Source organism: Panthera tigris, chromosome D3 (assembly GCF_018350195.1).
Source record: "Panthera tigris isolate Pti1 chromosome D3, P.tigris_Pti1_mat1.1, whole genome shotgun sequence".
Classification (NCBI taxonomy): Eukaryota; Metazoa; Chordata; class Mammalia; order Carnivora; family Felidae; genus Panthera; species Panthera tigris.
Window position 1 is genome coordinate 75,220,660 of NC_056671.1, and position 13,485 is coordinate 75,234,144.

The 13,485-nt window shown below is 37.3% G+C and overlaps 1 protein-coding gene and 1 pseudogene across 10 annotated transcripts in view; one reads left to right on the forward strand and one right to left on the reverse strand.

Moving 5' to 3' along the window:
* The window catches only part of WDR7 (WD repeat domain 7), a 354,382-nt gene that overhangs the window by 204,523 nt on the left and 136,374 nt on the right, over positions 1-13,485 (forward strand). The gene's annotated exons all lie outside the window — the stretch shown is intronic.
* On the reverse strand, positions 3,757-4,733 carry LOC122232523 (annotated as a pseudogene).

Consider the following 13,485-nt stretch of genomic DNA (forward strand, 5'->3'; position numbering starts at 1 on the left):
TTAAGCTCTTTTACATACATTAACTCACTTAATCTTCATAATAACCCTATAAAGTGGGTACTTCAGTTATCTCTGTTTTACACATAAGGCTAATTGGGCACAGAGGGGTTTACTTACCCTGGCTGAGATCACACCTCTAGGAAATGGCAGTTTTTGTTCCAGCACAATCTGTTGGGTCCAGAGCTTGTGCCGTTGACCATTACGCAAAGTGCTACTGTTTAATGGCTCCTAGATGCAAAGGGCTTAACCACTGACCTGGCTAACGCGTGCTGTTACTTTTTAATTTAAAAAGTTTTCTCTCCCCTCATTTGAACTTTGAAAGAGAAATCAAGCCTTCTTCAAAGTCGCTCAGCCAAAATGTGGTAAAATCTAAACTTGAACTCAAATGTCTCGTGACCCGAAAACCCATACGCTCTGCATTTGCCACCTGTGCACACCGGCTCTCCCTCTCCTGCCAAGGCCTGCCGGCTGCGGCCCCTCCCTCTCACCCCTAGTAGCTTTATCTTTTCCCAAGTTCTGCACGTTCCCTGCTCAAATCTCCCACTCTACAAAAGGCCCTAGAGTTAGGCTCACTTCTCCACTCCAGACACCCTAGGATTTGTGTATATAGTTTCTTAGAATCTTGGCATTAGACTATATTAGAGGTTAATGAAACTTTGGCCTGATTTAGTTGGCTGGTTTTCAAACTTTTGCTCACCATCTCTCTAGCGAGGATCAAGAAATGTCTGATTGCTCGTACGGTTCTATGTTAACAGCTAAAACTTTTCAATAATAAGTTTAAACATTTGCAGAAGATGTAATTTAGAGACTGTTGTGGATATGGACATTGAAAAATGAAATACTGTTCTTGTAAATATATTCAGTATATTCAATTGAATATTTACCATAACTATTTGATATCCATTTAAAAAAAATACATGACAGACTTTCCTTGAAAAATCAGAAATCCTGCATCCTCGATTCTTTTCCTTAAAGAGAGAAAATTTCTCCCTCACAGTTTTAAGGAACATGTTCATTTGCATATTTAGCATCCAAAAATCAATGCTTTAAACTAACTCTATCTTAAAACTATTTGTGCTTTTAAATCTATTCCTTGAAAAGTCTTATGATGCTTTCATTTCAAGGGGTTACTTATTATGAAGACTATTGATTTAGTTCAACATGTTTTGTACAATATCTTAACCGTATTCTTTCTTATTTTGTATTTTCCTGCAAGGAAAATGAACACAAATGCTGTCTCTCAGGAATTTTCACATAGCTCACTAGAAGTATCTGTACATAAATGTAGGAACATCATAAATTAATGCGTTGCTGACTAATTCCACCCAAGCTGTTGGCTGGTTGCTGGGCAGATTAGTCTACATCATATTATCTCACTTATCCAGACTAGTACTGTTATCCCTTTTCAAATCACGATTTATCTTTATGCAAAATTCTGATATTGTTTCTGTATTCTCTCTTAACTGTAATAATTTCACTTGCAAATTGTGTCTACTATAACTAGAAAAAGAGGAAGTAGGTTAGGAGAAAAGCAGGAATTTAAAAAGCTGTGGTAGAATAGAAATAGAGATTTTTCAAAGAAGCCTTGGTAGTTGATAAAAGAAGAGTAGGGTCTCTGTGTTCTGCTCTTTGGGTTTGTTAGGAGATAAGGAGGTGAATGATGCGTCATGGGGTCCCAAAGCCTATTTCTGACAGGATGGAAACCTTGGGATGTGCTACGTGGAGGGACTTTTGCATGATGCCACCTCAACTTTCCGAAGCAAGATAAATAAAATTCCCCCAAACATTGAAACTATTTAAGTGTTTTAGAGTTAAGTTCATTCCTCGAGCATTTTGAGTAAAGGACTAGGTGTGGGAAGAGCAAAAGATAATGCTTCTTAGCATATAATACTATTGATTATTTTATTGAAATAGTAGAGATTCTGAGAGCTTTCTAGCCAGCAAGAAATATATATATAAATGAAAAGGTACTTATTAGAACCAGTTTAAAATGTGTAAAATATCCTTGATATTTTCCTCACTTATTATGGCTGCCCTATTTTAATAATTATAAAATATCAGTTTAAATCTTGCTCCCATGATTGGAAACAGTCAGATGTCTAAATGTTCTTGTGTCTTTCTTGGCCTCTTTTTTGGTCAGTTATATATAATAATAACCTGTTGTAATGTTAGCCTGCTGGAAGTTGCTATATGTATTGCTATGTTATTTGTTTATGTGGCATTTAGAATGCATTGCAACCATTAAATATTTAGTCCTCATGGCAACCTATTGAATGAGATAATCATTATTATCCTCATTTTGAGATAAGGCCATTAAGATACAATATTTGATGAACTTTAATTGCTAATGCACCTAGAGGTATAGATAGTGAATTCTAACCTTCCTTGAAAAGCCATTCTGTTCTGTGAAAACTTATCATTATCCCAATTATCCACATTGATAGGAGGGAAGAATGACACTGACACCAAATTCAAAAGTCATGCTTAGTTTTATAATGCATTTCATACTTCTATTTGAATATACCTGAATCATTTGTGGGAGTTACACTTCACATAAAATGTCCAAATTGCATATTGAAGACAAAGCTGAAGGACTCTGGAAATGAAGAAGCCTAGACTAGGCCACTCTTTCCTCGTGCCCTTGATCTGGGTTGCAGTTTCCTCTCGTTTAAAATAAAGGGCAGGACTATTCTGTCGTTAAAGCCCCTTTTGGTCCAGTTAATCTCTCCTTCTGAAGTGAAATAGCATCCCAGGAAATTCACCTTCATCACCTTCTCCTTTTTCATTTCATGTAGGGATGGACTGTCTCATTCCAAAAAGCTAACTCAAACAGAGATCATTCTTCATTTGTATTTTGATCCACAAAGACATTATTAGGACGTTTCAGGGTGGTGTTTATAATGTTGCCTGTAGGTCTTTGGTTCATTCTTTCATTTGGTCACGTCTCTTCTTGCTCATTTTATAATCGTGGAATTATGCTGGCACGTCTGTAGTAAATCCCATTTTGATCTCTCATTAGCTTTTTGACTTTGGGCAAGTGGCATAAGTCATTTCCCTAGGCAGCAGACTCTGAGACAGATTTGTGTGCAGGAGTATTCTCGTGATCAATACTTTTAGGGAGTGAAAAAAACAGGATTGGGCAGAGCGAGATGTTGAATTGCATTTCAGTTGCTTAGGAAGCTCCAGCTCATCCCAGGGAACTCTGGGACCGGGATGGCCCTTCAAACTGTCCTTGAATTGGGGCAAAGGGCTTGGCCTTCATATCCCTGTGTCCTTCAGTCACTGGATCCACAGTGCCCTAGGGAGGGGTGTGACCTTGGATGCGGCAGCTCTCTTCATGTCAGCGCAAATCCTACAGAGGGACTCGACCAACACTTTGTCAGCCACTGACCCCAAGAGCTTGGGGGCAGAGTGAGTTCTTCAGTTGTGGAGGTGAGGGGATGGATAGCCTCTCCGGGCTTCCACTCGGCATGTTACTAACTTATGTGTGCCCTAGTTCCCTCTTTCTATCAACAGAAACGGAAAGAGGGGCTACCGTTGAACACGCTTTCTACTTCAACAGCTTACACGCATCGCTTATCACCCTGCAAGACAGCTGTTTTGTCCAACACCTAGCATGATACGAAGCACATTCGCAATAGCTGATTATTGAGCATTTACTCTGTGCTGTGTACTTTACATATAATAACTTATTTAACTTTATAATCCTTCCAAATGGGTACTATTACTGTTATCACTAAATAGAGGAGGAAACGGAACCTTTGCCCAGGACTCACCAAAGTTTTGTGAAATTGGATTAACTTTTCTTTGTGTAGACAATAAATTAAGGGCATAGGTTAAATGCTTTAAGATCCTGCTAAGTCTGAACACCTATCTTGCAACTTTAAATCAGTATATTTTCTTTTTTGACTGTTAAAAAATGTTTATTTAACAAAAAAGTTCAACATGAAAACGCACGACCTGATTTTTATATTGTAGTGAAATAGGTGCTAGGGAGATGGGGCACGTGGAAGCAGTCGATTTCTTCCAGGAAACACCCATTGTTTATACTCCTTCCAAGACTTGTAACATGAGGATACTATTTCCTCGAATTACCACCATTCCAATATTGTTCTGTTGCCATCTCCACACATTGATCTATCACAAGGTTCATAGAGGGATCGAACCCCTCCATATTCCATGGACGTGTCTGCCACCATTTAGTTTCAATGATAATTTCTTGCCCATAAATATTTCAACTCGGGAGGGTGAGCTTTGCTCATGGTGTCTACTCGGCAAGCTCAAAGATGCTTCCAGACAAAATTCCTAAATCAGTATATTTTCACCATTTCACATAGGTGTCTTGTGTTACAAGCAAGTAAGATTCAGAAATGTGGCTATAAATAAGAAGGGGAGGTCAGCAAGTAACAGGTCACCTGTAAATATGAACAACTCTTGACTCATCCTTTGGGGATGTGCTGCTTCCCTGGAGATATAAACATATACAAAATCCACATCGCCATACTTATGAAATGCCTTGCATCTATAGTGTGAAATATTTTGATTAGAGAAAATGAGTATTTTTCCCCACAGTGGGTCTTTAGCAATACTGTAATGCCGAATGCCAGGTTCTTTAGCAGGTCAAGGTTTTTTATGACCTCACAGATGTTACATGTGGAAAACACAGTGTTCGTGTGCATTTTTGTGTCTGTTCTGGGAAAAGGACCCACAGTTTCATTCAGTTCTCAAAAGAAAGTCATTAAAATAAAAATGGATAAGAAGTCTTAAGAGTTTGTTGGAAAAAACTGCTTATCTGTTATTATAATTTTTAAAACAACAGAGTTATAATCATATTGATTAGATCAGCTGTCACACCACCAAATGGAAGGCAAGCCTCAGTTAGACACTACCTCAGGAATATTTTAATGTTATGAAACTTTTATGTAGAGTTTTTATTTTCTGGTACTATGTACCGTTTGATTTTATTTTGTTGTCATTTACTATTGTTGACAGTTTTTCTCCAGAATGTCTGTTTAATGAATATGTTGATATTGGTTGAGGTTGATTCTATAATGGATCTATTTCTTAAATTTTAAGGTAAGAAAGTTAAGTCAAATTTCAAATGTTTTATCAGCAAGATTAGGACAAAGTCACGGACTTGCAATTAATAACAAAACTCGTGGTACTTGCAAGTTACGAATGAAAGTAGCCACAAGGATGAGGAACACATCATGCCATTTAAAAGGATAAACATAACAAAAATGGAGATTTTCACTGCATACAAACAAGTCATCAGATGGTATGATGACAGCCCCTGAGCAGGGCTGTAGCCGGGAGACTTCCTTTGTGTTGCTTTCCCTCGTGTTTCTAACCCTGACTTCCTGGCCCTTGGCGGTAATCTGCTTTCCTGTCTTCCTACTCCGAGGGCCACCTCATTCACTCATTCTTCTCATTGCACTGACTCAGCTTTTCATCGTCTTTACCACCACTTCTCATTTGTAATTTTACCTTTGAAAATCACCCTTTGAGGGCACCTGGGTGGCCCCGTTGGTTAAGTGTCCAACCCTTGGTTTCAGCTCAGGTCATGATCTGTAGTTCATGGGTTCGAGCCCCGCATTGGGCTCTGCGCTGCAAGTGTGGAGCCTGCTTGCGATACCGGCTCTCTGCTCCTCTCCCACTCATATTCTCTCTCTCTCTCTTTCTGTCTCTTCCCCCTTCCCCTCTCTCCCCCTCCCTCTGTCAAAATAAGTAAATAAAAAAAGAAGAGGAAAGAAAATCATCCTGGTTCCAGATGCCATCTGTCTTGCTTTGCTATACACCTTCCGTGTTTAGAAGGCGCCTGGATGGCTCAGTTGGTTGAGCAACCAACTTTGGCTCAGGTCATGATCTCACGGTTTGTGGGTTCAGGCCTGCGTCAGGCTCTGTGCTGACAGCTCAGAGCCTGGAACCTGCTTCAGATTCTGTGTCTCCCTCTCCCTCTGCCCCTCCCCTGCTTGTACTCTCTCTCTCTCTCTCTCTCTCTCTCTCTGGAAAATAAATAAAACATTTTTTAAAAAAAGAAAAGAAAAGTAATTCTTCACTCTGGCTATGCACTAAAATCTGGAATGTTTCCAAATGAGCCTTTCCCTGGCATTCTTATTCAGAAAAATCAGGCATGGGGTTTGGGTATCTATGTGATTTTTAAGACTTCACCAGTAATCTTCAGGTGTAGTCAGAGTAGAGGCATCCAGTAGACTATGGAATCCTTTAGTTATTTTAAATTGAGTGTTCTATGGTAGTTCCAATCATTAAACTACCTTAATGCACAGTATGTCCTCTAATTTTTTGTTACATTTAAAATGGAAGAGATAATGGGAACTAATCTAAGTGGATAAATGACATTTATATCACTCTCAGACCTAATTCTTTAAGCAGTTCAGCTTTTTTATTGGGATTTTATTATTCTGGATTGCTCAGGGTTGAATCTTGACATTACCACTCAGTAGCTGTGTGGCCTTAAGTGCTTTGTGGCTCAGTTTCTTTAACTTGAAAAATGGGGATAATAATAGTACCTACCTCACAAAGTTACTTTGAGTATTAGGTAAATTAGTATATGTAAAGCACTTGGTAAGTGCCTGGCACTTCAGTGTTAGCTGAACGTTAGTATTTTAATGTTACTAGAGATGTTTATAGAAGACTAAGGAAAGGAAACAGCTCCTTTTAAGAGCTGTTTGCTAGGACATTTAGAGTGTATATTACTACTCTAAAAAGTTGTCTTAAGAACCTTATGAGATAGGGACACCTGGGTGGCTCAGTTGGTTAAGTGTCTGACTCTAGATTTCCGCTCAGGTCATGATCTTGAGGTCATGAGCTCGAGCCCTGTGTCGGGCTCTGTGTGGAGCCTGCTTAGGATTTTCTGTCTTCCTCCCTCTCTCTCACTCTCTCTCTCTGCCTCCACCCCCCCGGTCTCCCCTTCTCTGCTCACATGCTCTCTCTTTCTCTCTCAAAAATAAATACATAAACATTAAAAATAATGAACCTTATAAGATAGGTATTAGTGTCAACATTTTCTATATGAGAGAACTGTTACAAAAAAATAACTTCCTTTGAATTATCTGTCTTGTAAGGGATTTGAACCCAGATGTATTTTACCCCCAAAGCCGAGGAAATTCTTTTCTGCAACACATGCTGATTCTATTTGTGGTAAAGCCCATTAGTTCCTAGAGGATTTATATGAAAATATACTTTTCTATGGCCACATTATTATATATAAATGTTTAAATAAAACACTGTATGTTTGTAATTATTTATTTATAATGGGATAAATTTCTATATGTTTATGACTTTGTTTCCGATTTTAACCACATCAACAAACTAAGCTCAGATCAAATGGAAATTTTCACTACTCCTTTGTTTTTACTTGTAAATAATTTATCTTGTATAACAGCTTTATCATTTTTAACTGAGACCTGACACTTGCATTATAGACCCTGTTTGCTGATGTAATCCCATCCTTGTTGTCCAAAAATAACTTCAATTTGCAGTTGGTTTTTTGTTAATTTATTACTTTGTTTCAGGTTCCTTTTCCATAGAACAAGTAAGGTGGACAAGGTTATTTCCGAGACCACTTCTATAAAAATCACAGAGTTCTATGAATTTATTACTGTATTATTATTTAATGCTGTAGAGTGCTAGTGTTTATTGCTGCCATGTGAACGTGGCTATCTTATTTTGATTGCTCTATACCAATTTTTCTGTCTGTTTCTATAGGCTCCAGTAGTCCACAGTTATGCCCTGTGTTTGAAGCTGGCCATCTTTAAAGTATTTTTCTGTCATCTTCCTTATGGGTACCTCATATCAACTTACCAGGCTGTAGTCGTTTCTTTAAAATTAATTCTCTACATATATCGAGCTCTGTGGACATGTGTTATGTTGAATGTATCTCAGTAGCTGTATGTAACATCTGTAGTAGGTTGAGATCTATATCCTTACAATAGAGTACGGAGGCATTATAACAGTGTTTTGGTCTAGAATGTGATGCGACATTGGCGTAAGACTCTCCTGTCCCATCTAACGTATATATGAATATCCTTAATTCAGTTTTCAATTTTGATTTCAATTTTTAATTTCCTTTATTTCTTGTCACTGAGCTGCCTGAGTAGGTGATTCAGTGACAAGTCTTAGCATTGTAGTGCCAGTAGCAACCCCCCCCTTTTTTTTTTCTTTTTGCAAAGGACATTACTTTTTCTAGTTTTTAAATAACCTTGATCTGAAGTTTTCTGATAGCACTGTAGAATGGTTTCTTCTTATTTGTGTGTCTTCATCTATGTGTGCTCCAGTGTCACCATAGTTAATATATTTAATTCTATAAGTTCAAACAATTTTATATCCGAAAGGGACAATAGAGAACAGCTAGTCTAATCCCTTGAAAAGCTGCAGAACTTGGGGCAACTGGCTGGTTCAGTAGAGCACGTGACTCTTGATCTCAGGGTCATGAGCTTGAGCCCCACATTGGGTGTAGAGCCGTAGAGATTACTTTAAAAATACACATACACAAAAGCTGCAAAACTTTTGGTAGGTCTCCTAAAAAGACTTCCAGTAAGAAGTGAACGGACACATTTTGTGAACTTGTTTGTAGATTGCCTGCCATGTCCTTAGAAAACCTAATTTCTAGGACTCTGTGCAATGGTCAGATGCCCAGGTCTATGTGTTATTGCTCTACCTCTGTCTTCTGTGATCATACAGCAAATGCTGGTGAACTTCTTAATGCCACCCAGGCCACTAGAGGACCTGGATGCTTGTATGAAATCAACAAATGTAAAGTTCCTTCCTTAAACCTTGGGTTTTCAAATTCTGTTCCGCAGAGCCCTGGGGCTCCTTAGAGGTGGCTCGGTGGCTGCCTGGGCTCTCAACGCTACTTGAAGGACAGTAGCACTGATTTTTGTGTGCTTTAGAAGTTGAAGTTTGGCATCACATTGTGTCTACAAAGAGAAACTGTCAAAGGTAAGGCTAGACTCCACAAAACAGATAGACAAACATCAGATCCATCAGGACATCTTACTGGCTCTGCCTTCAAGATACATAAAAAATTCAGCTACTTCTTACCACCCTTACTGTTATCACTCTGGTTGGCTACCTTCATTTCTCACCCGGTTAATGCCAAGCCTTCCAGCTTCTATGCTGCCCCCCTTATGCTAGCTTTTTCATGGTAGACACAGTATTAAGGCTTTTAAAACCAAAGGTAGATAATATCACTCAAGGGTATCCACATGGCTAGTCAGCAAGACACTCAAGAATCAGGAGCTTTTCCATCTACTAGTGAACAAAATAGAAAATGTAGAAAATGATGATTTTTTTCAAATCAGCAAGACCCTAAAAACCAGGAGGAAAAAACCTGGACAACCCAGGTTAAAAACAAACACATTGTCAGCATTTTACTATAGAAAGAATGTAGATGCCAAAAAATACCCAACTTACCCAATAATCAAAAGACTTAGAGGATAAGACAAATTTACTAGAAATACTTGGTTAAAATAATTATTTTAGGGGCGCCTGGGTGGCTCAGTCCGTTAAGCATCTGACTGCAGTTTTTAAAGCGTCCAACTTTGGCTCAGGTCTTGATCTCACAGTTTGTGAGTTCGAAGCCCTGCATCGGGTTCTGTGCTGACAGCTCAGCAGCCTGTTTCAGATTCTGTGTCTCCCTCTCTCTCTGCCCCTCCCCTGCTCACACTCTGTCTCTCTTTCAAAAATAAATAAACATTAAAAAAATAATAATAAAATAAAATAATTTTTATACTGAATGGAGAGTCGTGTAATTAAAATGATAGATTTTTATATTTTAAAATAAATATTAAAACCTCAATGATTATGACATCCATAGGAAGTCCTGTAGCTAAGAATAAATTTAAGAAATATGGAGGAAATTATAATATTTTACTGAGGGAAATAAAATTTGAGTAAATAAAAAGGCATATAGTTCTTTGATGGATGATTCCGTGTGGTCATTGTCTTAGTTATTCCCAAATTCATATGTGAATCTCACAGAAATACAATAAAAAAATCTCAACATCATTCCTTTTTTTTTAAGTTTATTTATTTTGAGAGAGAGAGAGAAAAAATTCCAAACAGACTCCATGCTGTTAGCGAAATCCCATGAACCGTGAGATCGTGACTTGAGCCAAAATCAAAAATTGGATGCTCGACCAACTGAGCCACCCAGGTGCCCCCAACATCATGGTTTTAATAACTAGTCAAAATTATCCTAAAATTAACTTACCAGAGATCAATAGAATATTTGACGTATTTTGTTTTATTTAATAAACATGTAACATATACCTGTCACTGTTTTAGGCATTTTGCAAATATTAACTGTCTTAATCCTCATTTGTAATCCTTTGAAGTATATAATTATTTAAAAAGCCAACCTTTGAAGTACTGTGAAAATATAAAATAATCAGATATAAACTTAAAGAATATGCAAGATTTTTACACAAAAATTTTTTTTTTAATTTTATGAAAAAGCATTTTTTAAAGACCTAAATAAATAGGGAGATAGACACTTTATGGCATGGAGTACTCCATATAATTAGAATGTCAATTTTTATAAATTCAGTGCCATTGCAAACAAAACACCCCCATGATCTTTGTTGTTTTCATTATTAAACTTGACAAGCTGATTCTCAAGTTTATGGGACAGAGCAATGAGCTTATAAAAGCCATGACACTTCTAAAGAACAAGGAGAGATTTTCTTTACCTTATATCAAAAGTTATTATAAATTTATAGTAATTAATATAGTCTTATTTTGGTGCAAAACAGACCAACAGACTTCTCTATAGAACAGAATAGACAGCACAGAAATGCTTTAAAAAAGACATAGGAATTTGATTCTATACAGATCTAGAATTATAGATCAGTGAAATAAAGGATAGAATTTTTGATAACTGGTATAGTTACCACAGGGAGAAAAATAAAATGGGATGCCTAATGCCATTGTAGCTAACCCCCCCTAACAAAACAAAACCCACAAAAAACTATATGGATTTAAAGACTTAAATATGAATGCCAGAAGCATAATACTTTAAAGACATGATATGGGAAAACATGACCTTGGAATGAGAAATATTCTGTAAACAGGTAACAGAAAGGCTAACCAAACAATAAAAAAGATGAATAATTGAACTACATTAAAATTACAAACTTCTGTAGTCAGAAATATCTTTAAAAAACTGAGAAGTAAAGCCACAGAGGGAAAGGTCTTTATAGCACAGGTAACTGACAAAAGATTCTTAAACACATTTATATTTGGGAAAAAGAAAAAACGGAAAAATAAATGCAGAGAAGAAAAATGCATAAAGATTGAAAAAGCACTTCACAGAGAGGGAATAAGAGAGGCTAAGAAACCTATGAAAAGATACTATGTCTTGTAATCAGGTAACTGCAAATTAAAAGCAAAATGAACTATCATTTCTCATCTACCAAACTGAAAGCTTACAGTGTGACTATCAAATTTTGATGAGGATTTGGAGCAAATAGAATGTTTATTATACTTGCTGTGGAGTGTAATTGGTTTAAGCTTTCGAAAACAGTTGGGTGTACTATCCCGTGAGTCTACTCTTCACTTATTCTAGAGAAACCTTTCCACCTGTGGGAAGAGTAATCGCCTCCTATTTTGTGGATTGCTTCTTGGTTACCTTGACAGTGTGTTTCAAATAACACAGTTCTCTGATTTCAATGAAGTACAGTTTATCGGTTATTTTATAGTTCATGCTTTTTGTATTCTAAGAAATACTTGCCTACCTCAGAGTCTCAAAAAATTTTCCCCCGTGTTTTTTTCTGGGAGCTTTAGCTTTTGCATTTAGGTGTATGTAATTTTCAAATATGATGTGAAATATAGGTACAGAAATTCACTTGTTCGAGCAACATCTGTTGAAAGCATTTTTCTTTTTTGCTGCCATTAAATTGCCTGTTTTGAAAATCAGTTGATCTTAGATGTCTGGGTCTGTTTCTAGATCCTCTGTCCTCTTGTCATTAATCCCTGTTTATTCACTCCTACCACATTGTCTTGATGGCTTTAGCTTTAGAGTAAGTACTGAAATCAGATAGTTTTCCCCTTTGAGTTCTTCTGTTGTTAACTTATTTTGTCTATCCTAAGTCATTTGTGGTTTGACAAAAATTTTGGGATCTATTTGTTAGTTTGTCTAAAAAAGCGAAAAATGGGGCACCTAGGTCACTCAGATGGTTAAGTGTCTGACTCTTGAGTTTGGCTCAGGTCATGATCTCACAGTTTGTGGGATCGAGCCCTGTGTCAGGCTCTGCGATGTCAGTGTGAAGCTTGCTTGGGATTCTCTCTCTCTCTCTCTCTCTCTCTCTCTCTCTCTCTCTCTCTTGCTCTCTCTCTCTTGCTCTCTCTCTCTCTCTCTCTCTCTCTCTGCCCTTCCCCCATTCTTGCATGAGCGCTCTCTCTCTCTCTCTTGCAAAATAAATAAGCGTTTTTAAAAAATAAATAGGGGTGCCTGGATGGCTCAGTAAGTTAAGTGTCCGACTTCAGCTCTGATTGTGATCTCGGGGTTTATGAGTTCAAGCCCCACATCAGGCACTCTGCTGTCAATGCAGACCCTGCTTTGGATCCTCAGTCCCCCTCTTTCTGTCCCTCCCCTGATGGTTCTTTCTCTCTCCCTCTCTCAAATAAACTTTTTTAAATAAAAAAATAAATGAGCAAAAAGCCTGTTGGGATTTTGATTGGAATTGACTATAATCTATAGATGAATTTTGGGGAGAGTTGACATGTTAACAATTTTGTCTTCCAGTGTGTGAATAGGCACTATTTATACCTTCTTCAGTTCCTCCTCAGCACTATTCTTTAATTTCTAAAGGTCTCACAGAAACTTTCAGGAGACTCAGAAGAAGAGGAAACAGAATGAGTCAGAAAAAATATTTGAAGAATATTGAAACTTTCCCAAATTTTCTGAAAGACATAAATTTACAGGTTTAATAAGTTCAGAAAAAATCCCAAACAGTTGAACTTTAAGAGGGCCATGCCTCCAAACATCATAATTGTAATTTGTTTCCAGCTTTGACTATACTATTTTTCTTGTCTGCCTATGTGGTTGATAAATGATACCTGTTGTTACTTTAATTTGCATTTTAAACATTTTAGGTTGGTTTTCTTGTGTTTACCATTTTTTAGTTCATCTATGAATTGCTTGTTCTGTGGGGGGTTTTTTTGTTTTTTTTTTTTTAACTGAGATATGATGGATATGTAACATATTAGTTTCAGGCATACAACATAACGATTGGATAATCTCATCACCACAGTAAGTCTAATGAATGCGTCACCATACACAGTTATTAGATAATTCTTTTCCTTGTGTTGAGAACTTTTAAAATCTACTCTCAGCAACTTTCAAATATGCGATACAGTAATATTAACAATAGTCCCCATGCAGTACATCACATCCCCAGAACTTATTTATTTTATAGCTGGGATTTTGTACATTTTGACCTTTCACCCATTTTGCCCACCTCC